This window comes from Canis lupus, chromosome 33 (assembly GCF_011100685.1).
Source record: "Canis lupus familiaris isolate Mischka breed German Shepherd chromosome 33, alternate assembly UU_Cfam_GSD_1.0, whole genome shotgun sequence".
Taxonomy (NCBI): Eukaryota; Metazoa; Chordata; class Mammalia; order Carnivora; family Canidae; genus Canis; species Canis lupus.
Genome location: NC_049254.1, coordinates 15,934,483 through 15,960,385, shown reverse-complemented (window position 1 = coordinate 15,960,385; position 25,903 = coordinate 15,934,483). Strand labels below are relative to the sequence as shown.

Below are 25,903 nucleotides of genomic sequence, written 5' to 3'. Positions count from 1 at the left end.
AGTTTAAGTAATTAAATTAAATGGCACAATTGTGTTTAAAGAAGAAAACATGTGAACACATTATTTTAATTTGCTATATGTACTATTTTCAGTTATACTGAAAAATCAAATGTAGGCATACAAAGTGAACAATGAAATAGAATACTTCTTGTGTTTACAGTTTTTAATGTTTCATGATTTTGATATTATTTCATATAGAATTTAAGGTGAGATTATGTTTAAACTCTCAGTTATTAAAATATGTATGTAATTTCTACTACAGCATTAATAGAAGAGGCTGGTCTCTCAATGTTGATGGTAAAAATGTAATTGCCCTTATAACTAATTTCTGAACCACATATTTCTTTCTATTTTTATAGCTGTGTTAATAATAGTTCTATGTTATATTTGAGAAGTGTCTGTTAGAATCATTGTTTCGCATACGCTCAAGTTATGCAAGCAAGATTCAATATAATGAAGAAATTCTTATAGCTTTGATGCAAGAGCTAAACAGGTCTCTTATTGCTGAGGACAGGGTGAATTCGGTTGAAATTATGAATCTCTATTCCATTTATAAAGTCTTATCACTGTTAACATGTTTTTTAAGCTTCAGTAGTCAGAATACTTTATAGCAGTCATTGCAAAAGAATCACTTCTTCTTTAAATGGGGGAAATACTGCAGACCCAAGATAGTTATTTTCCTTCTGGAACTGTTATTTTTAGGGAATAAATATAAATGTGTTTCTTTAATGATACACACAGGCAATTTCAAATAAAATGGGAATTATGCAAAGAAGCTGAACAGAAAGTAGACCCTATCATGGTTTAACTAAATGGAGCTCAGTCTCTCAAAAAATGCCACTATTATAATCAGTGTGAACTTGAGCAGATATCCAACTTCTGCAAAATAATGTAACCCCAGATATTATCAGTTAACAGGGAGTTTTCTATATATGCCATAATAGTTTTTGAACAGGTTATCAATTTATACACCATAATAATTTTTTATTTCTACCCAAAGACGGAGGAAAGTCCCTGTTGCCAGACCTGATGCATACTGCAGAAGGTAAGATCATCCACTATGGAGAGATGTTTGCTGATGTACTGGGAGAAAAGGTAGGTAAAGTTAACTCTGACAAACAATTACCATTGGGAGATACCATTGGGAGAATACTCAGGGCAAGGTGCCAATAAAGAATAAATTTTAACTAGAAAACCATTTCTTATTAAAGCAACAAAAGGAAAGACAGTTTTCAGCAGCTGTAAAAATGTAACATTAAAGGACTCTACTGGGGGCTGGGGTGGCATAGGAAGATCCTGAACTCATCACCTCCTCCCACAGACACAACAAATCTACAGCTACATGTGGAACAGTTCTCTCTGAAAAAGACCTCAAAACTAGCTGAATGGTTCCTCCACAACAAAGGAAAAAAGGATCACATCAAGAGGCATGGGGAGGCAGAAGCAGGGTCTCCTCCAAAAGCCCACCCTTGCTGCAGCGACCTACTGTCTGGAGGGATCTCACAAAATAGGACCTTCTTCCTTAAGAGCAAGGTATGTTTATGCCCACATAAGGCATCCTAACCCTTGGGATTTGAACCGGAGAGAAGAGCCTCAAAATATCCAACTTTGAAAGACAGGAGGGCTTACATCCAGGAGACCCAGAGGGCTGTTGGGAACTGAGATACCACCATTAAAAGGCTTGCACATAGGCTCACTTGCTCCGAGGCCCAGTGCAAAAGCAGCACTTTGAAAAGTGACTAGACTATTTGTGAGAGATCCATTTGCTATTCTTTAAGAGCCTACTTGGATTTCCGCAGATAGAGGCACTGGCAGACACTGTTTTTTTCACTTGTCCTCTATCGCTATCATGGGCAGATGCATGCAGTACCTGCAATCTCTTGCTGTTATACTACAGCCAGCAGGCACATGGCTTCCTGTGAAAAAGGCCTATTTATTTAACCTGGAGCAATTTGACAAGAAAAAAGAAATAAAAGCCATCCAAATCAGAAATGAAGAAGTAAAACTATCTTTATTTGCAAATGAAATGGTACCATATACAGAAAACCCTGAAGACTGCACCCCAAAACTGTTAGAATTAGAAAATATATTCAATAAAGCTGCAGGATACAAAATCAATATATGACAATCAGCTATATTTCTATATACTAACAACAAACCATCAGAGAGAGAAATCAAGAAAATAGTTCCATTTGCAATTGCATGAATAACTGTGGCTTTAAAACTTATAATGAAGATCATAAATTTTCCTAGAACATCTCCTCTTCCTATTCCCATCAGAAACCTTGCACAAGGTAACTCATCAAGGATTCAGATGTTGAGGATTCTAAGGTCATAGATCTTTGCCAAATATAGTATCTTATTTCAATCCAACTTATAATTTCAACTCTGTTTTTCCAGTAACACATCTTACCTATGGTTTAAAATAGTTTCTGGCTCCTAGTAACCACCCCCCCGCCCACCGCCCCAGGAAAAAAGAAAAAGAATGAGAGAGGAAGGGAGAGAGGGAGAGAGGGAGGGAGGGAGGGAGGGAGGGAGGGAAGGAGGAAGGAGGAAGGAGGAAGGAAGGAAGGAAGGAAGGAAGGAAGGAAGGAAGGAAGGAAGGAAGGAAGGAAGTTAGTTAGTTAGAAGTTAGTTTTCACTTACCGATTACTTGAGCTACTAACTCAAAACTCAAAGGAAAACTTCCTTCCTTCCTTCCTTCCTTCCTTCCTTCCTTCCTTCCTTCCTTCCTTCCTTCCTCCTTAAAAAAATTGTTTTAAAAAATGCAAATTTTAATTCATGATGTATATAGGCTATTCCTCCTGACAGAGAGTAGCAAGATTCAAAAACTCAGGGCATATGTCATCTTAAGAAACTGCTGTCTGAGTCAAACAAAGTAATATGTTTATCCTTCTTTCTCATCTAAAGATGTTTTGATATTTTCTCTTTCTTTTTCCAGAGAGAGAGAGAGAGAGAGAGAGAACCATAGAAAATAAGACAGCTAAGTAGAATAAGGCCAATTCAGAGTAAAAGTAATGCTCCCTAGGAATGGAGAATACTAGAATATAAATAAGAGCTCTGGGAATTGGCATGATAAAAATTACATTATTTAATATACAAATATATGCTACAAGTGTATGTTTTCATAGTTCAGCATATCAGAGAGCTCGACAAAGGAAAGGCCATCTCATCACAGCAGAAGTGTGTGAGACACTTGAAATTGAATGGGCCGCTCTACACAGCACCTACTTCCACTAACAGATTTTAAAAGGAGATCTGGCCATGACACAACTGAACAGAAAGCTAGTCCAGGGTCAAGCAGTGTATCTGGTAATGTACAAATGCCGAGCTAATAAAATCTCACTTCATCCTAGGTCAATCAAGGGCCATGAAAAAATTGAGCTGAACAAAGGAAAAAATTAAAGAATATGCTGCAGAAAATGACCTAATGCCCAATTCATAACACTGACTACCGCACCAGAAATCAGTGAGGTGGGATCATGACAAGTTAACACAGTAAGCCACATGGAGAGCAAAAGACTAAGCTAAAAATACATCAAAGCAAGAAGAAAACCCGGTGTATTAGAAAGCCTGATAGTCTGCATAGACAGAACATCACTAGGGGCTTCTGGCTCTAGGTGAATATGTAGAAATCTGGAAAGAGCATTATTCCCACCTTAACAGCATGAGAAAGCTGGATAATATACAATTTTAGAAGATAATATACAAATTAGAATTCTTTCTAGAAGAATTCACGGACAAAAGTAATAAGATACCCTCAAGTCTATGTAAAGACAGGTGCCTTCAAGGTGAGACAGCACAAATACCAGCTCAGCTGGCCAGAAGCAAGCACAGTAGGAAGACAGGGCCATCATGAAAGTGAGCAAGGCACATTCAACTAAAATCTTTTAACGACTTCCAAAAGGCTGGAAATAGGCTATTATGAGCATCTGGAACTCCTACAAGCCTCAGACACAAGGAAGGTTTACAGCTGTTTGACTCTACTGCATGGACCTTCATTGGGTAGTCCTCAGAAATTCGGCTGGGATTATAGTGGAAGATGGGAGAAAGCTTCTTACAGAGGTGCAGATCGGGAGAGGGGCATAGCTGCTGCTACAGGGGAGGCCCAGACCACTACCTAGGTTCATTTTCCAAGAGAACAGCATGCCCCGTCATCTCTACGGTACAGGAGAAAAACCACTGTGGCTGAAGGGAGGAAAGTGAAAAATTCTTTATCCCGTCGGGAGTGCCAGGATTGTGAAATATATATAGAAAGATAAACTCAAATAACCAAAATAACTTTGAAAGAGGACAAAAATGGGATTTCAATATACTTGATATCAAAGTCTGCCATTAAGCAACGGTGTGGTATTGGTAAAAGATTAGACACGTAGGTTGGAATAGAATAGAAAGTCCAGAAATAGACCCTACACTCATAGGGTTAATTGATTTTCAACAAAGGTTCAAAATACATTCAAAGGAGAAAGGATAGTCTTTAAACTGTTACTTCCATGAGCACCGCCAATATTATTGCCCAACATTTATTGATTGTTGAGTTGCACCATGGGAAAATATTTGCATGAGTAATTTCACTTAATCTTAACAACAATTCTGTGATGTTGCTATTGTTATCTGCATTTAATGCATAAGAAAAGTGAAGTTTTGAGAGGTCATATTATGTGATCAAAAGTAACAGGAGGCTAGAAAATATATGGACAATATATTCTTATCAAATAAGTGTGAAAAACAAAATGAGGCCCAAGGAAAGATAGGCATCATACAAATAGATGAGTGATTAGCACTGAAATCGATAACATTTTATTAAATTTCATCACATAACTAATTTTAAACTCAAAAATAAATTTCACAGTAGAAAAAGTCTAATGTACAATGTACTAACAGTAAATGTAAAAAGAACAAGCACTCCTATTAAAAGAAAAGGACGGTAGAAAATATATACTCGAATCCATCAAAATCCTAGAGAAGAATACAAAAGGCAACACCCTTTTTGAACTTGGCCACAGCAACTTCTTGCAAGATACATCCATGAAGGCAAGGGAAACAAAAGCAAAAATGAACTATTGGGACTTAATCAAGATTAAAAGCTTCTGCACAGCAAAAGAAACAGTCAACAAAACTAGACAAACCTACAGAAAGACAACCTACAGAATGGGAGAAGATATTTGCAAATGACCTATCAGATAAAGGACTAGTAACCAAGATACATAAAGAACTTATTAAACTCAACAGCAATGAAACGAACAATCCAATCATGAAATGGGCAAAAGATATGAACAGAAATTACACCAAAGAAGACATACACATGGCCAACAAGCACATGAGAAAATGCTCCGCACCACTTGCCATCAGGGAAATGCAAATCAAAATCACAATGAGATACCCCCTCACACCAGTGAGGAAACAACAAGTGTTGGAGAGGATGTGGAGAAAGGGGAACCCTCTTGCACTGTTGGTGGGAATGTGAACTGGTGCAGCCACTCTGGAAAACTGTGTGGAGGTTCCTCAGAGTTAAAAATAGATCTGCCCTACGACCCAGCAATTGCAGTGCTGGGCATTTACCCCAAAGATATAGATGCAGTGAAAAGCCGGGACACCTGCACCCCAATGTTTATAGCAGCAATGTCCACAATAGCCAAACTGTGGAAGGAGCCTCGGCATCCATCGATAGATGATGGATAAAGAAGATGTGGTCTATGTATACAATGGAATATTCCTCAGCCCTTAGAAACGACGAATACCCACCATTTGCTTTGAGGTGGATGGACCTGGAGGGTATTATGCTGAGTGAAGTAGTCAATTGGAGAAGGACAAACATTATATGGTTTCACTCATATGGGGAATATAAAAAATAGTGAAAGGGAATAAAGGGGAAAGGAGAGAAAATGAGTGGGAAAAATTAAAGAGGGAGACAGAACATGAGAGACTCCTAACCCTGGGAAATGAACAAGGGGTAGCGAAAGGGGAGGTGGGCAGGGGGTGGGGGTGACTGGGTGACGGGCACTGAGGAGGGCACTTGACAGGATGAGCACTGGGTGTTATAATCTATGTTGGCAAATAGAACTCCAATAAAAAATATACAAAAAAAAAAAAACATACTCATGCTGACTTAAAATTCCACTCTCTAGTTTGGATTATGTCTCTACAATATATATATTTAATTTCCAGTGAAATTAATTTCCCCTTGAGTACTCTTCCATTCCACATTTTTCTTAGCCATTTCCAAACAGCTATTTTCAGCTTATTTTTCGGATTATTGCTTCAAAAAACTTAACAAGTTCCAGAAAAATAGTTTATTGAGATTTTTATTGGAAGTATATTTAACTTATCATTCAATTTGGAAAGAGCTGGCCTCTTTTATTATTTGGTGCCACCAATTATTTTGAAATCTTTTTAGGGTGTCTGATTGACATTTGTTTCCTATCACTCAGTGTATTATTATTATTATTATTATTATTATTATCATTAAAAATAATTTTCATGCTGTTACTTAAGTATTATTATATTAAAGATCTTTAAGAAAATAGTTTCGTTACTAAAATATTTCAACATTGTTTTTCAAGAGCACATTGGTTTCATTGGGGCCATGATAAGTCAACACAGTAAGCCACGTGGAGAGCAGAGGACTAAGCTGAAAACATATCAAAGCAAGAAGAAAACTGGGTGTATTAGAAAGCCTGATAGTCTACATAAGAAAAAACATCACTAGGGGCTTCCAGCTCCAGTTGAAGATGTAGAAATCTGGAAATCTATCACCAAGAGCCAGCACATAATGATGACATTTGACCCTATTAACTATTGACTGAATTCTATAGTACCTTTGATTTTTCAGTTTATTTACAAAGTAGCTTCCAAATTCCACTAGAGAAATTTTCTGAGGCCTCCCTTTTTATCATTTTTCCAGATTGTATACAGAGCATAAATGTAATATATTTAAATGCAAATTCAACTGCCATATTTTGAGCACCTGCCATAGCTTAGATTCTGTGATAAGCTCTCATACACAGTCTTAATTACTCTTCACAACAACACCATGAGATGCATATTATTTAACTCTATTTTTCAGTGAGAACATATTTTAAATTCTTAAAGAAAGATAATGAGGAAGTTCTAAATTCTAAGAAACTTCTTCCTACATTTCTTACACAGTACTTAAGAACATACACAAAACAACCTTTTAAAATATTTTCCAAGTGTGTGACTTTTGCTTTTTTCCAGATAGATTTCTAGGCTGGCTTTTTTTTTTTTTTTCTAGGTTGGCTTTTGTGTGGTGTTTGTATACTGAGCCGCACGTGCTTTATTATCCCTTTACATAAAGTAGTGGTTTTCTCTCCACAGCATTAAGTCCACTACAGAGAAAACTACAGTCCATGGAAGTATTTATATGACTGTAAAGAAAGTTCAATTCAAAAGCTTGAATATTCTAAGCTTTCATCTAAAAAACAAAGAGAGGTACACAGCAATGTAGTAAATTGTAGCAATTGAGAGTTCCCTATTCCTGCCAAAGGCATACTTGAAGAGTTGTTCTCCATATTTTCATTTTTTGTCATTTTCAAGGGCGTTGATTTTTACCTCCAAATGAAGTCAATTTAATAGCTCTTTATCTAGTAATTTATTCAAATTCAAATGCAAGTTTCTTTGAAATGAGATTAATTTGTGACTAATGGTGCTATTTAGGATAGCCCAAGGCAGACTTTGAGACTCTCCCTTGAAACCACTTTCACCAGGCTACCAACTGCTCATGGAGACTCAGGCTCCTGTTTCTTTCACTGAGGTTTAAGGACTGAGAAGGAATCACTAAAGACAATTACCACGGTTGTACTACACAGACCCAAGAGTGTAGAGAGAGGGAGGAAGGGTTAGAGGGAAGAAGGGGGAGATGGCGGGCAACAGGGTGTAGGGAGAGTGGGAGAGGGAGAAAGGTAGTGATTGGGTTCAATGAAATATGCAACTATAACTAAGAATTACAAGCCTTGCACCATAAAGTCAATTTTTGCCTTCCAGAGTGAAACCGATCATTTTATTAAGCTATCCAACCAATATCTTTCTTCAGTGTGTTTAATCATGCTTCAAGAATAGCTGGTGAAAAGACAGTACATATGATCGATGTGATCCATAAAGAAAGAAAGGTACTCATTCATTCACTTCTTTATTTAATTATTCAACCAATATTTGGAACATCTGGGAAATGCAAACCAGGATACTAGACATCATACATCCAGGTGTAAACATGATGGGGGGGGGTGTTCTGACAGTAACAAACAATTACAAAATGAATTATGCATTTGCAATTTGGTAAGACTGATATGGAGGAGAAAGACAGGATGTTATAAATTTCTGTAACAAGGGGACCTGTTTTAGGAGGCATCTTGTATTTCTTCTTAATAAGTCTTGTAATAAGTGCCATGTCTACCTGTGTGTAATTCTCCAATCAATAACAAGCATCTTTGTTACCACGCAGGGGATGGCATGTTGGAGGGATGGGCAGGGGAAAAAATGTCTTTTCTTCTTCACTTCTAAGACTATTCTATGATCTTTCTTGTGTTATTTCCCTTTGGATGACTAAGAACTACTTTAAGATTTGGAATCTCTCTCAGAATTCCCCGGTTTAGAATGTCACTTGCCAGTTAATCTAACTTGGGATGCAATTATTAGGAATAAATAGAAACTGGGAAAGAACTCATCTTTGTTCTGTTTCTGGAGAAAAACCTTGATGCTCTGCTGGCATACTCTACTCTCCCTGAGAATAACAGAAAGTAGAAGAGCCTCTATGGTCCATCATCTCACAGAGTGAGAGTACACTGTTTCCAGAACCAGGACATTTAGAACAATGGGAAAAATCATTTTGTATGTTGAATATAATCTGGGTATGGTATTTTAGGATGTATACATCTATGTGGGTTGCTTAAGGATCCTGGAGTAAGTTGATGTCGAGTTATTTATCAGGAGCAATCTGGGGGATTATATAGTAAATACTCTCTTTTTTCCCCCAGAAAAAAGAAGACCTTGAAAATTTGAAACTTAGATATTAAAATGACTGGCTTGATGTGAAAATTGTGTTATGTTTACAAGGGCAAGGTGGGTTTTTTTGTTTGTATTTTGGTTTCTTGGTTTGTTTTCAGGCTAAAGATGCTCAGTCCTTCTCAACATTTTTCATTGTCTGTCTTCATCCTCTTCTGATTTCAAAAATATTCCTTAATGAGAATAAAGTGTCAAAGCATAAAATAAAAATAAGGAAGTAGAAGTAAACATTTTGTTGGAAATAATCAATTTTTGCATTTCTTTTCCTTCTCCCTGCTTCCTGTGGTACAGCCATTAAGAGTTCCTCTTTGAGGAGTGAATTCTTCAGCTCTCAGCATCTGCTAATTTTGTATTGCCTTCCTTGGTTTCATGATGGAGCATTGAGAGATAGGAGCATAGCTGTCTGTGGCCACCAGCCTATCACTAGCAGAGTAGTTAGAGGCAATAGATGAAATGCTCCTGTTAGCATTACAGCAGCTGCACATCATACCATCCAACCCTAAACTGAAAGTTTACAATTCATCCTTCTGGAAAACACACATGCACGTGATTACTAAAGTGACAGATGCAATTAAATCTCCAAGAGCAGATGTCTTGTGGGAAGAGGCTGGAAAGTGAGACCATAGCTGTGGCCAATGATGCTGGATTGGATGTTGTAGCTTAAAAGAAAGCAGCTAATCTTTGATTTTCTATTGCAACTGTTTTGGTCCTATGGCACCAGAGACAAGGATTCAATTTCTCTCATAACAGCTCTTTTTTTTTTTTTTTTTTAAGGGTCAAATGTTCTTAGAAATGACCAAATTCTGGATAGATGCAATTTCTTTAAACTTGGGAGTTTCTATACATCCCATCAGTGTCTGGCCCATTGAGATGACTGTAAACTCATGTGCCCACGCCTGCAAAAGATGATTTGGTCATGCAGTTACTTCATCTTACTTCTTATTCAAATCCACTGCTCTCCTGCTACTTTGAGTGTATGGATAAAATATAAATCTAAAATTTCTATGTAATAGATGGCCTCAAATACTCCCATGAAAATTTGACATGTTGTTAGAATGCTCTGCCAGACTCTAAACCTACTTCTTGAATTGCTTTTAAATTCATTACATATAACCACTGTTACCTTGCTTACTTTGATAATATACCATGGAGTGACAGGGATCCAAACCACATGGATCTACTTCTACGTGGATTTTTTCAGCAAATATATATACAACACTGTAAATGTATTTGCTTTTCCTTATGATTTTTCTATTAACATTTTACTTTTTCTAGCTTGCTTTATTGTTAAGAATAGAAAACATATATAACTGTACACCTATATTTAGCATAAAAATACGTTAATTGACTGGTTATGTTATTGGTGAGGCTTCTGGTCAACAGTAGGCTAGGCTATTAGACATTAAATTTTTATTTTTTTTAAGATTTTATTTATTTATTCATGAGAGACACACAGAGAGAGGCAGAGACACAGGCAGAGAGAGATGTAGGCTCCATGCAGGAAGCCTGATGTGAGACTTGATCCTGGAGTCCTGGGATCAGGCCCTGAGCCAAAGGCAGATGCTTAACTTCTGAGCCACCCAAGCATCTCAGCCATTAAATTTTTAGAGTCAAAATTTATACATAAATTTTTCAACTGGGGTTGGAGGAGGGATTGGTGCCCCAACTCCTGCATTGTTCAAGGGTCAACTGTAATTCACTTAAGGGATAATTTTGATGACTGAAGAAGTAACTAAAAGAGATCCTGGCATGTAATTGGTGTTTGATGAATGACAACTACAGCATGGCAGAGTGGGAAGACCCTGGATTTTGCTTTCAGGTAGACCTGAGTTGATAGTATGTCTCCATGGCTTGTCAGCTATGCAGTCCTAGCTGTATGTCCTAGCCTCTTTGAGCACTGACTTCCCCTGTGAGTCAGAAATAAAACCTAACTTGCCATGATAATTTGAGGATTGGAAGTATCCTCAGAAAAAATGGGGTGCCTTGTAAATCACAGAGACATCACCAGTACCATCATCATTCTTAGCTGCTCACAACAGGAGACTGAAACATTCTTGTTGGCTGTTAAAAATGTGTTTCTGGTTTCCAAACAAATGGGATGGTAAACTTAGATTCTCAATTAGAGTTTGAAACAACTCAAATAAGCAGAAAACAACATGGTACAGATATTATGGGCAGGGACCCTAGAGAGAGACAACCTGGCATGAGTGTGAACTCCAGACCCAGTGGTATGAACTTGAGCCAATGTTATGTAGCCTATGTCTCGTATTCTTTAAAAAAAGAAAAGAAAGAAAAGAAAAGAAAAGAAAAGATAAAAAAGAAAAAAAAGTATTTTTGGGCTAATTCACCAAATATTTAAGAACTACACGCAACGTCACAGAGCCTATTCCATAGCCAGGCATATATGACAGAAATTATCCCTTTCCTTGTGGACTTTAGTTGGTGAGAATGGACAATAAGCAACCAAATGCATGCTTAGCTTCTTGTTTTTTAATTGAAACTATGAGTGCTACGAAGGAAAAGTACAGAATGCCATGACAGCAGTTAATAAGCACCCAACCTAGCCTAAGAGAGCACTGTGGAATATAATAGCACTTTCTGCAATATAGTCATGAGGATTAACTGTTACAATGCAGGAGGATTAATAAGGATTAGCTGTTACAAAGCATTTAGCAAGATGACCTGGCACGGAATATGGGCTTAGTAATTGTTTGCTATTAAAGCTATGTTTATTGAGGTCCTAATGGATAGCTTGCACAGAGATTAAAAAACAAAAAACAAAAAACAAAAAAACTCCAGTAAATATAAAAGAAGGTGAATTAGGTCACAAGTCCTGTCCCCTATGGATTATACCATTCCACTTAAGATGCAATAGGTCATATAAATATGGGATTAATTGCCCTAGCAATAAACCTCCATTCATATAAGGAAAATTATCAAGTTAGAGTGGTTGAAAAATGAGGAAGTGGAACTTAATTTAGGTCTTGAAGGAAGAGTAGGTTTTGTATAGATAGGAGAGTAAAGAGAAGAGGTTAATATTAATGTGGAATTTTTTCTTTATTCCCTATATTGGTGAGATCAATTTTAATGTATCACTTGGTAGGTGATTCTAGATTGATGCAGCAGATTGGTGATGTCATTGAGAATGGACTTCATTATCAGAGTGCTCAGGATAGCTCCCAAACAAGAAAGTAATAGAAACTTCAAACATATACAAGTCCCTTTAAAGCCGAAGACAGAGGACAACTGGGTTTTCTCTAGCACCCTTTTTTTTTCTTAATAGGAGATGAAAATTTTTTCCATAAGCACCTCAACAGACTCACATATCGGAGGGCAAAAAGGATTGCATGCCCATCCCTAATCTGACATTTGAATGAATGGGAGTACCAGGAATGGGTTATAGATCATGGTCCATTCAATCAAAATACAGAGAGGAAAGTGACTTTTAGGAAAGTAATTAATGGCCACTCTTCCTCTCTCATCCTTTATATATAAATTCTCCTCTCGTATTCATCTCTCTTATTCACTTCTCATTCTCAGTGTATTACATGCCTGCTCCTCATGAGCTGACATATGCTCTTCTCCAAGAAAGATTTAGTTTTTGCTTCTTCATCTAAGATGCTCAAGGTATAATGAGCTAGAACTTCTTCTCAAAGAGCTTTCAGGTTCGTGATGTTACATAGGAGTAGTCTGAGAGACAGAACACATGGGCAGAGCCAATAAAACCCTGTCTAGAGGCATGTGATAAAGTCATGTTCAAAAATGCCTGACTGCTATCGACTTAATTCAGAACCTATCTGGGAGGAGTGACAGTTAAAACACTGCATCAGGAAGGCAGTCAGCAGGTCCAGACTAAAAATGAACAAAGTGAGACGTGAAGAAATAAAATTTACATTTATACAAAAACATCAGTACTCAATCAGGTATGCAACCTCTTTCCACTTAAAACAAAAGACCACTCAGTATAATATCTGATTGTGCATGTCATAAAGGATGAGTTTGATTACCTTTTTGCAAATCAGAGATTTACAGTGGAAAATCCCACACCTCTATGTTCTGCCTTTATGATGTGCTGCTTACACAGCAAGTCCATCTGTTCACAACATTAAGTGTTTAGAATGTATATTTGTAAAACAAGAGATGTTATTTACCTGACCCTCTCATCTAAGGCCGTTTTAGCACCGTGTAGCATATGGTAAAGAAAGGACGATCAATCGAGTCAAGTAGGGAGCATGGAAATGGGGAATTTATAGGCAACATACAAGTGCAATTATGAAGGAGAGAAACAAAAATAGCAAGGGGGAATCTTTAACTTTCCACAGAGAAAAGAGAACTAAACGTTGTTAGAGGGAAAGATTTAAGCAATTAAATACAGAAAAGAAAAAGTTTAGGGATTTTTAGAAACTGAGTGAATTCAGGCCTTAGTGAGTAGTGTCATTTCTGCTTCCCACTACCAACTGCAGAAAAGCTCCGATTACATTTAATATTTTGATTTTATATTCTTCATAAGTTGCCATATACTGAGCATCTGAAATAACAGCCAGTCTTTCGTTTCTGAAATTGTGCCGTTGGGCTAAAAGGTGGTGTGGCCCCACTAATGCTGGGTATCTGTAGGACCAAGGACTGGCAGATGTAAAAGTATCATAGAAAGAGTTGAATCAGTAGTCTTTGCTTTCTGCCCTGCTTCTTTGAAGCATGTAATCTTCCCATACAGTGTTTGTCACCAGGAGCTCAGTGCTCTTGTGCTCTCCTCTCCCCTTCACCAAATATACACAATATTCATTTGCTTAGGGCCTCATCTCTGGAGTGAAATATTTGTTTTGGCTGGGAGAAATGAAGGAATAAAAAATAATGGGACACAAAACCGGTATTTCTATGGAAGGGAGCAAAAGGTAAACAAAGTTACTGGAAACCAAGAAACATCATATCTTTCCCAGTGCTTTGTGGAGATTTAAAGATTTAGTGCAGTGACTGATTCCAAAAAATATGGGACCCTGCATAGCCCAAAGATGGTGGTGGAGACAGGGAAGGGCATGATCCAGAAGCATGGCGCTATCCCCACTGTCCACTGATGCAGATGCTTCACCACTGCTTCCCTCAGGGGTTGTAATGGTAGAGGCAATACAACCTCACTTTTGGATATATAAGGATAAGATCATCAGGGCTGTGGAGATAAGTGTATCTTTCCTGATTCTAGAAAGGTACTTGACCATGAACAAAAGCAAATAGGTACTACATTTTAAACAAAAGTATAGAAACCACCTTTCATAGGTAGAAATAATCAAGAGAAAATACAGAGAAGGAGAGGGAGAGAGAGAAAGACTCAACTATCCCATTTTCTTCTGTCTACCCATACAGTGATAACTTGTTTCTTTGAATTTGTCACTTTGAACTCACTGATATTTTTATGAAACTTATGATAACATTTCATGGTGCATTTCAGAGTGAGAGTAAATTCTGGCCAGTAGGATGCTTTTTATTATTTTGAGCTACCAAGGGTGGATTTTCTTTTTGAAGCACTCTAACACCTAGCATGTCAGTATTTTATATTTACATGTTAAAAATCTGTTGCTTCTTGGTCTAAATTCAGACCCATCATCCATGAATGCACAAGGATGGATGGAATCAATTTTAAATCAGTGAGCTGAAATGCAGGAATGTGAACTAAGTATAAGCTGTCATCTTATATAGAATTGACTCAAGAAAACCAGGTCCTTAAGAAATAGACTGTGATTGCAGTGGGTCTTCTTGTGGATAAATCAGCTACTGCTGTTAAATATGTCTCTACAAGAAAGAGGAGAAGTAACTGATGATCTTAGGAATAAAAACAACTACAACTACCTTCAGCAGAGGTAAGACATCCCGGAAAGTCAATATCCATTCTACTTGCTGACATATAGTAAGTATAGTGACAGTATGTTAGTAACAGTTAGTGTACATTGAACAATCATTCTTTGCTAAGAAGTTTACGTTGATCACCTGGTCAGATACTCAAAATATCTCTGTGATGTCAGCATTATTAGCATCCTCATTTTACATATATGTTAACTTACGTCAGTGTCCAAGATCATGGAGTTCCTCGGTGATAGAGCTAGACTTTGAATGTAATGCATCTAATCCCTGAGCTTCCACTTCTAGCCACTAGGCCAGGTGAAATATCTAGTTCAGATCCTGGCTTTTGATGAATACTGGTAACAAATGAATTTTTACAGCGCTTTTGCTTTTTTCTGCACATATAACCTGCACTTACCCACACAAGAGTCCAGACAGGTGGGCAAAAAGGTCAATTGACTGCAGTTTTTTTTAGTCAATGTCCACAAAAGCAGATTTCTAGGTCTTCTTGATTCTGTATCCACGGTCATGCCTATATCTTGCTCCTTGTCTTACTCCATTAAGGCTACTATCATAAAATACCACAGACTAGGTATCTTACAACCAAGAGAATTTATTTCTCATAGTACTGGGGACTGGAAAGTGGAAAATCAAGATGCCAGTATGGTTGGGTCAGAGCTGTCTTCCTGGTTCATAGCTAGTGCCTTCTTGCTATTTCCTCCCACAGTGAAAGGGGCTAAGGAGCCTCTTATAAAGTAGCAATCTCATTCATGAAAGCTCCACTCTTATGACTTAAGCACCTCCAAAAATCCTCATGTGCTGATACCATCACCTTTGGGAGTCAGGATTACAGCATGTGAATTTTGAGGAGAAATAATCATTCAGACCATAGCATTTCTCAACAGGCCCAACTTAGACTTATAAAAAAAATACACCAAATAGAATAACATTGAATGTGATATTTTAGTCTTCTTTTATTCCAATTGGAATACACTGTAACTCACACTTTCTTACTAATACAAACCAACGCATATTCTCTGCAGTTTGAAAGATTCCCACTGCTTGCTGACATTTCAGAATTTCAAAATCAAACATCTGTATTCTCTCCTTTCTAACCAAAACAAGTTTAAAAAGGATTCAATTCAAGTGATTCAAAGATAATACAGATTTTTGGATGGAATGTCAAGCTCTTTGAGGACCAGGAAAATGTCAGAGAAATCCTTTGTGCTCCAGCCCCCTTCCCCAAGTTTGATTAAATAAAAACAGAGGTGGCTAGCCTTTCAGTTACTATTCCCACCGTAGCCACTTCAGAGATTCTTCAAATGCTCTATTGTTATGCCCCAAATAGTTACCATTTCTGCTAACCAATAATTCATTTTGACCACATGGACAGCATACTAAACGACTGTCTTCAGGGCCCAAGAGCAAATTACTAGATCAGGCCTAACCAATTCTAATTTATTTTCCCAAAGGTCACAGCACTTGGAAACAAATAGTAAAAATAAGAGTCCCTCGGTTCTGTGGCAGTGACAAAGAACACGGTACTTTAGGAAACTAAGAAAAATCGGTCTTGCTGGATGGTCCAAGGCATGGTAGGGAAGAGATGGAAGGAGATGGAGGGAGAGACAAGAAAGGGGCAGATGATGAAGGCTCTTCTGTGCCAAGGATTTGAGAGTTTAGTATGCAACAAATATTCATAGAGTGCCTCTTCTGTCCTGTGAACCACTGGAGGATGCACGGAACACACGACAGTTACCATGACAGAAATGACTCCTGCCCCGACAGAGCTTAGTGTCTTCCAGACATAGTACACAATGATTCCTAGTGGGGAAGCGTTTACAGAGCTTCGCACAGATAAGTTACACCTTTTTTCTACTAATACTGACTCTGGGGAACTCTAGAACTGCTTTTAAAACCAGTGTAGAGGAGCCTGGGTGGCCCAGTCAGTTAAGTGTCTGCCTTCAGCTCAGGTCATGATCCCAGGGTCCTGGGATCCCACATCCGGGCTCCCTGCTCAGTGGGGAGCCTGCTTCTCCCTCTCCCTCTGCCATTCCCCAACTTATGCTCTCTGGCTCTCTCTTTCTCTCTGTCAAATAAATAAAATCTTTAGAACAACAACAACAAACTAAAAACCAGTATAAAAATAAAACCCAGATAATTATTTTTAAGATCATGTTATTTCAGTTCTTCTTAAACTGTGGTAAAGTTGACCAGCAGCACCAGCAGCACCAGCAGCACCTGGGAAGTTGTTAGAAATGCAAATTGTCAGACTACCTTACTTAGTTACTGAATCACAACTTCTGAGGCTGAGACTCCCGTAAGCCCTCCAGGTGATTCTGATGATGCCTGTCTGGGGATGCCACTCTGTGAATCACTGTGTTATTTTGACCAAATCAGTAATATCCAGTTTAATGGTTTTGTAGCATATCCATTAAATGTCCTTAAATGACTGAATAGCTTCCAGAAGTCACCCTCAGAAAATGAAATGTCCCCATCACTAAGGTTATCCAAGGAAATATGTGACAGGATGTAAAGGTAATTGTAAAACAAAACAAAATAAAACAATGACAATAATAACAAGGAGCAAGAACAGAGCAAGGTTCTATAACAAGGTTATTTAGAAGGAGATACCACTTATCTGAACACACGTAAACTCAGGACATGCTTACAGAAAAATCCGTGGCCTTGTAATTCAAATGTAATAGAACTGGATTCACAGGGCACCTGGGTGGCTCAGTGGTTGAGCGTCTGCCTTCAGCTCAGAGCGTGATCCTGGAGTCCTGGAATCAAGGCCCGCATCGGGCTCCCAATGGGGAGCCTGCTTCTCCCTCTGCCCATGTCTCTGCCTCTCTCTCTCTGTGTCTCTCAAGAATAAATAAATAAAAATAAAATCTGAAAAAAAAAAAGAACTGAATTCAGATTCCTCTTTTCTTAGTTTTGGTCTTTTCTCCACAATATGTGTAGAAAACCAGTCATCAAACTAGAGTATGTTGAGCAACAGAAATATTTTATATTTCACTGTTAAGCCTAGGAACATTTTTCATCCCCATGCCTTATCATTTCCTCCCTAATAATGTTGCCAGCCACTGAATCTCATAGGCATCAACTCCCCAAGTCCTCCTGCAGTTGGAAAGGTGGCATTTTTATTTTCTACAGCACATGTAACCCCTAATGAGAAGCACTACAGTTTGACATGGCTGCAGTTTGAGGAGGAGGTATGCTGGCGTTTCTAGGCTTTAATTTGCTAATTCCATTAAAACATTCTTTTACCAATAAAGGATCTCAAATGCATTTGGTACCTGTAAAATATTTAATTTTTTTAATGGAATGACTAACTTATTTGGAAATCTATTTCTAGATATATTGCTCCTTCTTTCAGACACATAAATTCAGAATAATGCAAAGGAAGACAGTTGTGGTCTTAGTAAATGAGCAAATTCATGGAAATATTGCATAATCAAAGGACCTTTATCTTAATGCAAGTGGTTAGAATTCTAAATAGGTCTAAAGTTCTCTTTCTATTGATTTATATTCAGACCAAAATACAACAACAACAACAAAAACAAACAAACAAAAAAACCCCCACAACTCTACTTTATAAACCAGGAAAGAACTAGCGTGTGGACAGATGATCTAGGCATCCCAGCTGCTGTATCAGCAGCTTTCCATCCTCAGATTAATGGACAAAGGGGTTCTCTTCTGACATCTGTGTTTATGTGCCACAAGCAAGACAAACAAAGACAATCTACTAGCCAGCATGAATTGTACATATATTTCTTGTCGCTTATTACCAAATGGATTATTGCTGCCCTCAAAGAAAGGTAAAACATTTTTCTTTAACTGAACAAAAGTCCGGACACACTTAATAAACTCCTTTTGAAATGTAGAAGTGATGTATTTTTATAGCATGTCCTTTAGACTTTATATCAATTATTTCTTTTTAAATACCCTACTCTGGTGTCTAGGTGCCAGGGAAGAAATTTACTGTGAACCCTCACTTATCTTTTGTTAAATTCTAGTAGATGGTAGAGAGAATATGTTTGCTCTGTGGGAAGAATGGGAAGAACACGCAAGATGCAGAGATTTAATTGGCAAAAGGGAATCAGACCTCTGTTCTCCTCCTTCCAACAAAGTGTTTTCTTATTAGGAAATCAGGAGGGTAGGCTTCTCTCACATCAGACATGCCTTCATCCCTGGCAAAATCCAGGATGCCTGTTCTACTTTCTTTTACCCTACAAGTGAAAAAAAAAATAAATTTTTTAATTTAATTAAAGAGAAAAAGATGACAGCAACAAAGAAAGTCAACAAAAATCTGCTGGCAGGCAGGCCTGAAGACAGCTTTCTAGGACACTACATATCTCCTTCTCATCCTAGCAAAATGGAGAAAGCTATAGTCATTCCATGAGGAAATGCCAAGATCAAATAGAATAACCTGGGTTTTGTGGCAAGTCTATCTCCATGTAGATACTGATAAAGTATATATTAAAAAGAAACCTTTGGGCTACCATAAGAAGATAAAAATTTGGTTGAAGAATTTGGTTGTCCTTAAATGTAGCTTAGCAGGAAAACCATTTGCGTTAATCTTACTCTCAAAGTTCAGTCAGGAATTATTATCAGGACTATGTGTTAAGAAACAGTCTGAGTTTCATCCAGCTGGTATGAATGGAGGACTTTTTTTTTTTAATTTATTTTTTATTGGTGTTCAATTTACTAACATACAGAATAACCCCCAGTGCCCGTCACCCATTCACTCCCACCCCCCGTCCTTCTCCCCCTCCACCACCCCTAGCTCGTTTCCCAGAGTTAGCAGTCTTTACGTTCTGTTGGAGGACTTTTTGATCAGGAAGTTCTGTCGTGGATGGGGGAGGGACAGGGTTATCTTGTGCTGAGGGTTATTCCTATCAGGAATCTCTAATGGGAAGAGACGATGATAATCCAACTGACACTCAGATGCTGAATGAACATCTCAAACTCATCCTGCCTATAAATGAAGTTCTCATCTTCCCTCTGCCAGTTAAAGAGAGCCTCGTCCTTCCAGCTACTGAGACCTTGGAGGTCTTTCACCCTGTATCCAACCTATCAGGATACTGTTGGCTCAACTTTGAAAATACATGCAAAATCCACTGTTACCTCTCTGATAGGAGCTACTATCATCTCTTCTAGGAAACCTATCCCATCCCAACACACACAGTCTATTTGTAATATTAAAATAAAAGTTAATCTTCTAAGTAACTTGAATCAGAATATGTCATACCCCTGTTCTTCTGCCTATGGTATTCTTTGCCCTGGTTGTTCTCTCATCTGGAGTGTTTGGCCCTCTATTTCAGGTGCCTACAAGGTAAATGCTGTGCTCCTTCAAGTCCTTGTTCAAATTTTGCTAGTCTGGCCTCACTGTACTCTTCCCCAGCGGTCCTAATCCTCTTTAACCTGATTTATTTTTTCAGTACCATTTATATAAGTTGAATCTTGAACAACAAGGGTGTTATGGGCAGTGACATACCACGCACCATAACTTGACTCTCCCAAAACTTAACTACTAATATACCACTGTTGACCAGAAGCCCTACTGATAACATAAATACTAGATTAACACATATTCTATATGGGTATATGTACTGTATACTGTATTCTCACCATAAAGTAAACTTGAGAAAAGAAAATGTCATTAAGAAAGTCATAAGGAAGGCAGCCTGAGTGGCTCAGCAGTTTAGTGCCTGCCTTCGGCCCAGGGCGTGATCCTGGAAACCCGGGATTGAGTCCCACACTGGGATCCCGGCATGGAGCCTGTTTCTCCCTCTGCCTAGGTCTCTGCTTCTCTCTCTCTCTCTCTTTCTCTCTCATTCTCTCTCTCTCTCTCGCTGTCTCTCATGAATAAATAAATAAAAATTTCAAAAAAAAAAAAAGTCATAAGGAGGATCGCTGGGGTCAATCTGTTGAGTAGCCAGCTCTCAATTTTGACTCAGGTCATGATCTCAAGGTCCTGGGGTCAAGCTCCACATTGGGCTGGGCATTCAGTGCTGAGTCTGCTTGAGGATTTTCTCTCTCTCTCTCTCTCCTCCACTGCTCCTCCCCCATATCTAAATAAAATAAATAAAATAAATAAATAAATAAATAAATAAATAAATAAATAAATATTTTTTTTAAATCAGAAGGAAGAGAAATACATTTACAGTACTACTACAGTATTTATATGTATTATTTACAGTAAAGGGGATCCATGCAGTTCAAAATTGTCTCATTCAAGGGTCAACTGTATTAACATACCATGTCATTTACTTATTCATTATGTTGTTTGCTGCCTCTCTTCTTTTCTTTAACTAGATTGTATGTTTCACAGCGAGGGAATTTGGGGCTATTGTATTTACTAATGGATTCCAAGTACCTAGAATAAAGCCTGACATACATTCAGCCTTTTTAAAAAATTATTTAATTATTTATGAGAGATACAGAGAGAGGCAGAGGCAGAGACATAGGCAGAGGGAGAAGCAGGTTCCTTGGAAGCCTGATGTGGGACTCAATCCTGGGACTCCAGAATCATGCCCTGAGCCAAAGGCAGATGCTCAACCACTGAACCACTCAGGCGTCCTATGATCAGGTTTCATAGATATCCACTGAATGAATAAATTATGTTCACGTATGATGGAAGAGGACTATCTTCAAGGACTATTACAGATATTAAGACTCTGCAAATAGAATGTTGAATATACATACACACAGACATCTATATTTTCATAATAATCATTTGTTATTTGTTTCTCCCTATCCAGTTTATAAAACTATGCATGGAGAGATGAAACCTCAGTAGGCTCCTATGGAATGATCTACATTAGTACTTCAGATGAAAAAAACAAAAACAAAAACAAATAATGAAGAGATTACATTAAATCCTTGAAGTTCTACAGTGCCTAAATGAATTCTTCTCCTTGTTAGAAGTTTATTAAATGACGAGTCAATTTCCTATGTTTCTATAATGTTTTCTCCCAAACTTTTATTGTGGCATATGTTTTTAATCCATAGTTACAATAATATAGTTACTAAATTAAATGAGTGTATTTAGCATAATTATCTTAAGTAGATGAAAACTATATTTTCGGCCATTTGGTTCCAGATTGCATTCTTTATTCAATTTTATGTTGGTGATCAAATTCCCCTTTGCTGTGAGCTAAAGCTCTTGATCTATCCATCTTCTTCTAGCTCTACCGAACTTGCCAGCAACTCTAGGAAAGAGCTACTAAAAAAGAAAGAATCTGATTTAAAAGTAACTGAATTGCATTGTGTTAGATGATTATGGTGGTTTTTAGTACCCACCCTGGAAACGGCCTTTCGAAAACCATGTTATTTTTGTGGAATGTGCCGAACAGTGATGCAATTAGGCATAAAGAGCAGAGAACTATCAGAAGACCTTTGCAACACACTGGAAAAGATGCAGCAAGGTTAAACTCCAAGCCCAGCCATCACCCTCAATCAAGGAACACGTGTCCAAGGTAACTTTCCCACGGAAAAAGGCACAGTCAACTTTGCCTTTAACACACGCCCCCTTGTGGCCATAGCGCGAATGACTACAACGACTAAGCTCCTGAGGGAAACGCATTTGCTCAGCTTTCAAAAGCAATCCTTATACATAATTAATTATGGGTTCTTCGTACAAGATAATCTTAATTTACTCGACCAGCAAACTTTAATCACAACTTCTAACAATAATGTGTGCCCATTCCATAGCTAATTGAAATAGCTTTTAAGAGAACAGGGTCTGGATGCAGACTCCTTTCCTAGCTACTAGCGGTGTAAAGTGAGAGTATTCACACCTATCTCATAGAGTGCTGTGAGGATTAAGTATGAAGCAGCTTTCACAGCGTTTGGTGTGTAGATGCCTAACAAATGTTCATAATTAATATTATCTCATTCTTCCAGTTTTTTTTTTTTTTTTTTTAAGAGAAGTGCTTTCTCAGAAAACCTGGACTAGATCTTCATCAAAAAGAACAGAAAATTTCAGACCAACTGGAATTCATGACAAACTGGCTTCTAATCTAGAAACAAAAAGTATATTTGCTTTTGGCATGAAACCCACTAAAGTTTTCTATAAATGAAACCTTATCTAGATCAAGTTGACATCCTCAAGCCCAAAAGACTAGGCAAAGTCTATAACGTTAGCTGCTGCTATCAGAAAGTTACACATCAGATCATAGGGAGGTAAATTGCTCTTTTATCTCATTTAAATTTATTAGGCACTAAAATGTCATAACTAAGTATCCAGGCCCATTTATCAATTTCATTTGTTTTGTTTTAAGATTAAACTAATTATACTGATTTAAATACAAGTCAAGCCCATTGTATTGTTTGATGAACTAATAAAAATCCATCTGGACTCTAAGCATGATAAGAAAATAAAAGATACATATCAATGTTGGAATGAGCACCCAGGTAACCAGAAGATTACTATCTTTCAATTCAAGATGTATCAAATAGTTCACATCTCTGTTGCCTTTTTTATAATTCCTTAAAGCTTTAATCATGTTTAATAGTTGAGAATAATACATGTCACAGAATGAAATAATGGATACATTTCTCACTTTATAGCTACTGATCTTTCGTTGTTCAATTCACTACTTTTACTGAGGAATACTATGCACCAAGCTCTATACTAAAGGAACAATGGGAACACAGAAATGGATAGCAGATGGTCCCTGCCTTCAAGGAGATGAGAGAAATATGCAAAGAAATCATTAAAATTGCAAGTGGCATATGCAATAGAAGAAATGTTTGCAGGGTGCATAGGTTGTAAAATGGTTGTCTCTCTCAGAGGACAAAGGGCATTTGGACAGAAGGAAGATGGTTCATCAGAAAAATAAGATAATTGTAGAATAAGTGAAAAAGAGTTTTCTAGGAAATGAGACTAGTGTGCACAGTAACAGTGGCAGGAAATAGGTCCATTCAGATGCCCTGAATGTTCTGTTTGGCTGGGACATGGGTTGGTGATTTGGCCATTAATATACTTTGGATTTTGACCTAACTGAAATCATTTTTTTGATTCCTAGTTCTGGCATGTTCCCATAATATCACTTCCGTAATTCTTATTACTTTATACCCAAAGGTCTATCCAAAAAAGAGCATAAACAGATTATATTCTTCACCTCAAAACAGATCAAAAGAAAATGCACAACTGTCACTGTTGTACAATATTCCCCTAAGTCATTTTCTGAAGCTTTAAACAACTATCTTTTTCTGTTTCTCTTTGATAAATACTATGAGATTCTGAGTTTTTAATGAACTTCTTTTTGGTATCTCCCATTCTATACCTACATTGAATACTACATTAAAGTCTTCCAACTGAATACTGGATGAGTCAAATGATTGTGGGGCAAAGGAGTAGGGTATTCTGGATGGGAAAGCTGTTCACCATGTGGTTCTTCACTGTAAGTTAAACTTAACTTCAGGGCAACGTCAATAGGACCTAAACTCCACTCTTACAGAATGAAAAGAAAAGAAAGGAGGGAAGGAAGAAAAAAGGAGAGTAGGATAGGCTTATATGAGTAAGTCTGGCCTGTGAAATTTTGAAACCAAAGCATCAGCATATTGGATATTCTAAATACCAAGGGATTAAGAAGAATTGTCCCCACTAGTCCTCAGAACATGGTTTGGCTCGGTTCTGAGTACTAGAACAAATGTAGTATACTTTGGTACCCCCCCACCCCCCGAGGCTTTGGAAGCACACGGAATTAATACCCTGAATAAAAAGATCAGCAACTTCAAGGACATTAGAAGCTACAGCGTCAAGAATGACAAACATTGTTGAAATGCCTCATGGACAGCAGATAAAACACAAGTTGGAAGCAACCAAGATGTCCTTTAGCAGGTGAATGGACAAATAAACTGTGATTCATCCAGACAACGGAATATTATTCAGTGCTAAAAAGAACTGAGCTGTCAAGCCAAGAAAAGCCATGGAGGAACCATAAAGGCTTATTACCAAGTGAAAGAAGTCAATCTGAAAAGGCTGCATATTGTATGATTCCAACTACATGATATTCTGGAAAGGACAAAAACTAAACTATGGAGACAACGAGACAGTCACTGGCTATGGGGGCAGGGATGAACAGGCACAGCACAGAGAGTATTTAGGCCAAGAAAATACTCTATGATATTATAATAATGGATATATGTTATACATTTTTTCAAACCTGTGGGTTTTGATGACTGTATGACATCAAAAGTGAACTCTAAGGTAAACTATGGACTTTGGATGATTATGATGCTTCTATAGAGGCTCATCCTTGGTAAAAAATGTATCACTCTGGTGAGTGGTGTTGACAATGGAGGATATTATGCATGTGTGCGGATGGGGAGTATGTGGTAAATCTCTGTACCTTCCTCCCAACTTTCTTATAAACCTAGAACTGCTCTAAAAAAGACAAAATCTTAAACAAGTAGGTTGGAGATGGAAAAAGTAAATAAAATGATTTATAGGAACATGTGGAAAACCCCCTGAGATTTCCAAAATTAAATGGAAAAGGAATCAAGAGAGAAGATTGGTTCTACTACACAGTTAGGGAAGAAATATATGAAATTCAAACTATTGTTATTATTGTAATACTGTTTGTACCCATAAACAGGAAGGACTTAAAAGAAATTCAGGTCATTTATGTTTATAACAAGAATGATGGACACAATAATTAAAATACATTCCAGGACTATTATATGGGAGAACCTAAAGGATTTAGATATATTAGATCCCGAGAAGAATGCTCTGAGGTGGGTATTATATCACCTCTATGGTTCCAGTGGAAAAACAATGAGACCGACATTTTAAGTGCTTTGCTCCTTTTTGTATAAATAGTGAATAGCAGAGCTAAGTTGGAACATGGGCTCTTACCTCAAAGTTGCAAATATTTCTCATAAGATATGAAGGCTCAGCTGTTACTTAGTTACACTTTAAAGTGGAGTCCAAAGAAATGAAATCATCAGCCCCCAAAACAGTAGGGCGGAGAACATTTTCAAGTCGTCTCAAGTCTCCCAAATTAAGTTTACCAGATACAGCAAGTAAAAATGCAGA

The 25,903-nt window shown here is 37.6% G+C and overlaps 1 long non-coding RNA gene across 12 annotated transcripts in view; it reads right to left on the bottom strand.

The window, feature by feature from the left end:
• Positions 1-25,903, bottom strand: part of LOC102155742 — a 291,499-nt gene that overhangs the window by 217,647 nt on the left and 47,949 nt on the right. Inside the window, exon 3 of one of the 12 annotated variants that reach the window (XR_005383282.1) lies at positions 9,766-9,917. The exons of 10 other annotated variants lie outside the window; for them this stretch is intronic. This is a non-coding gene — a long non-coding RNA (uncharacterized LOC102155742). Of the gene's footprint in view, positions 1-9,765; positions 9,918-19,002; positions 19,086-25,903 lie in introns of those variants that run through there. One more of the 12 variants, XR_005383280.1, reaches the window with a different exon arrangement.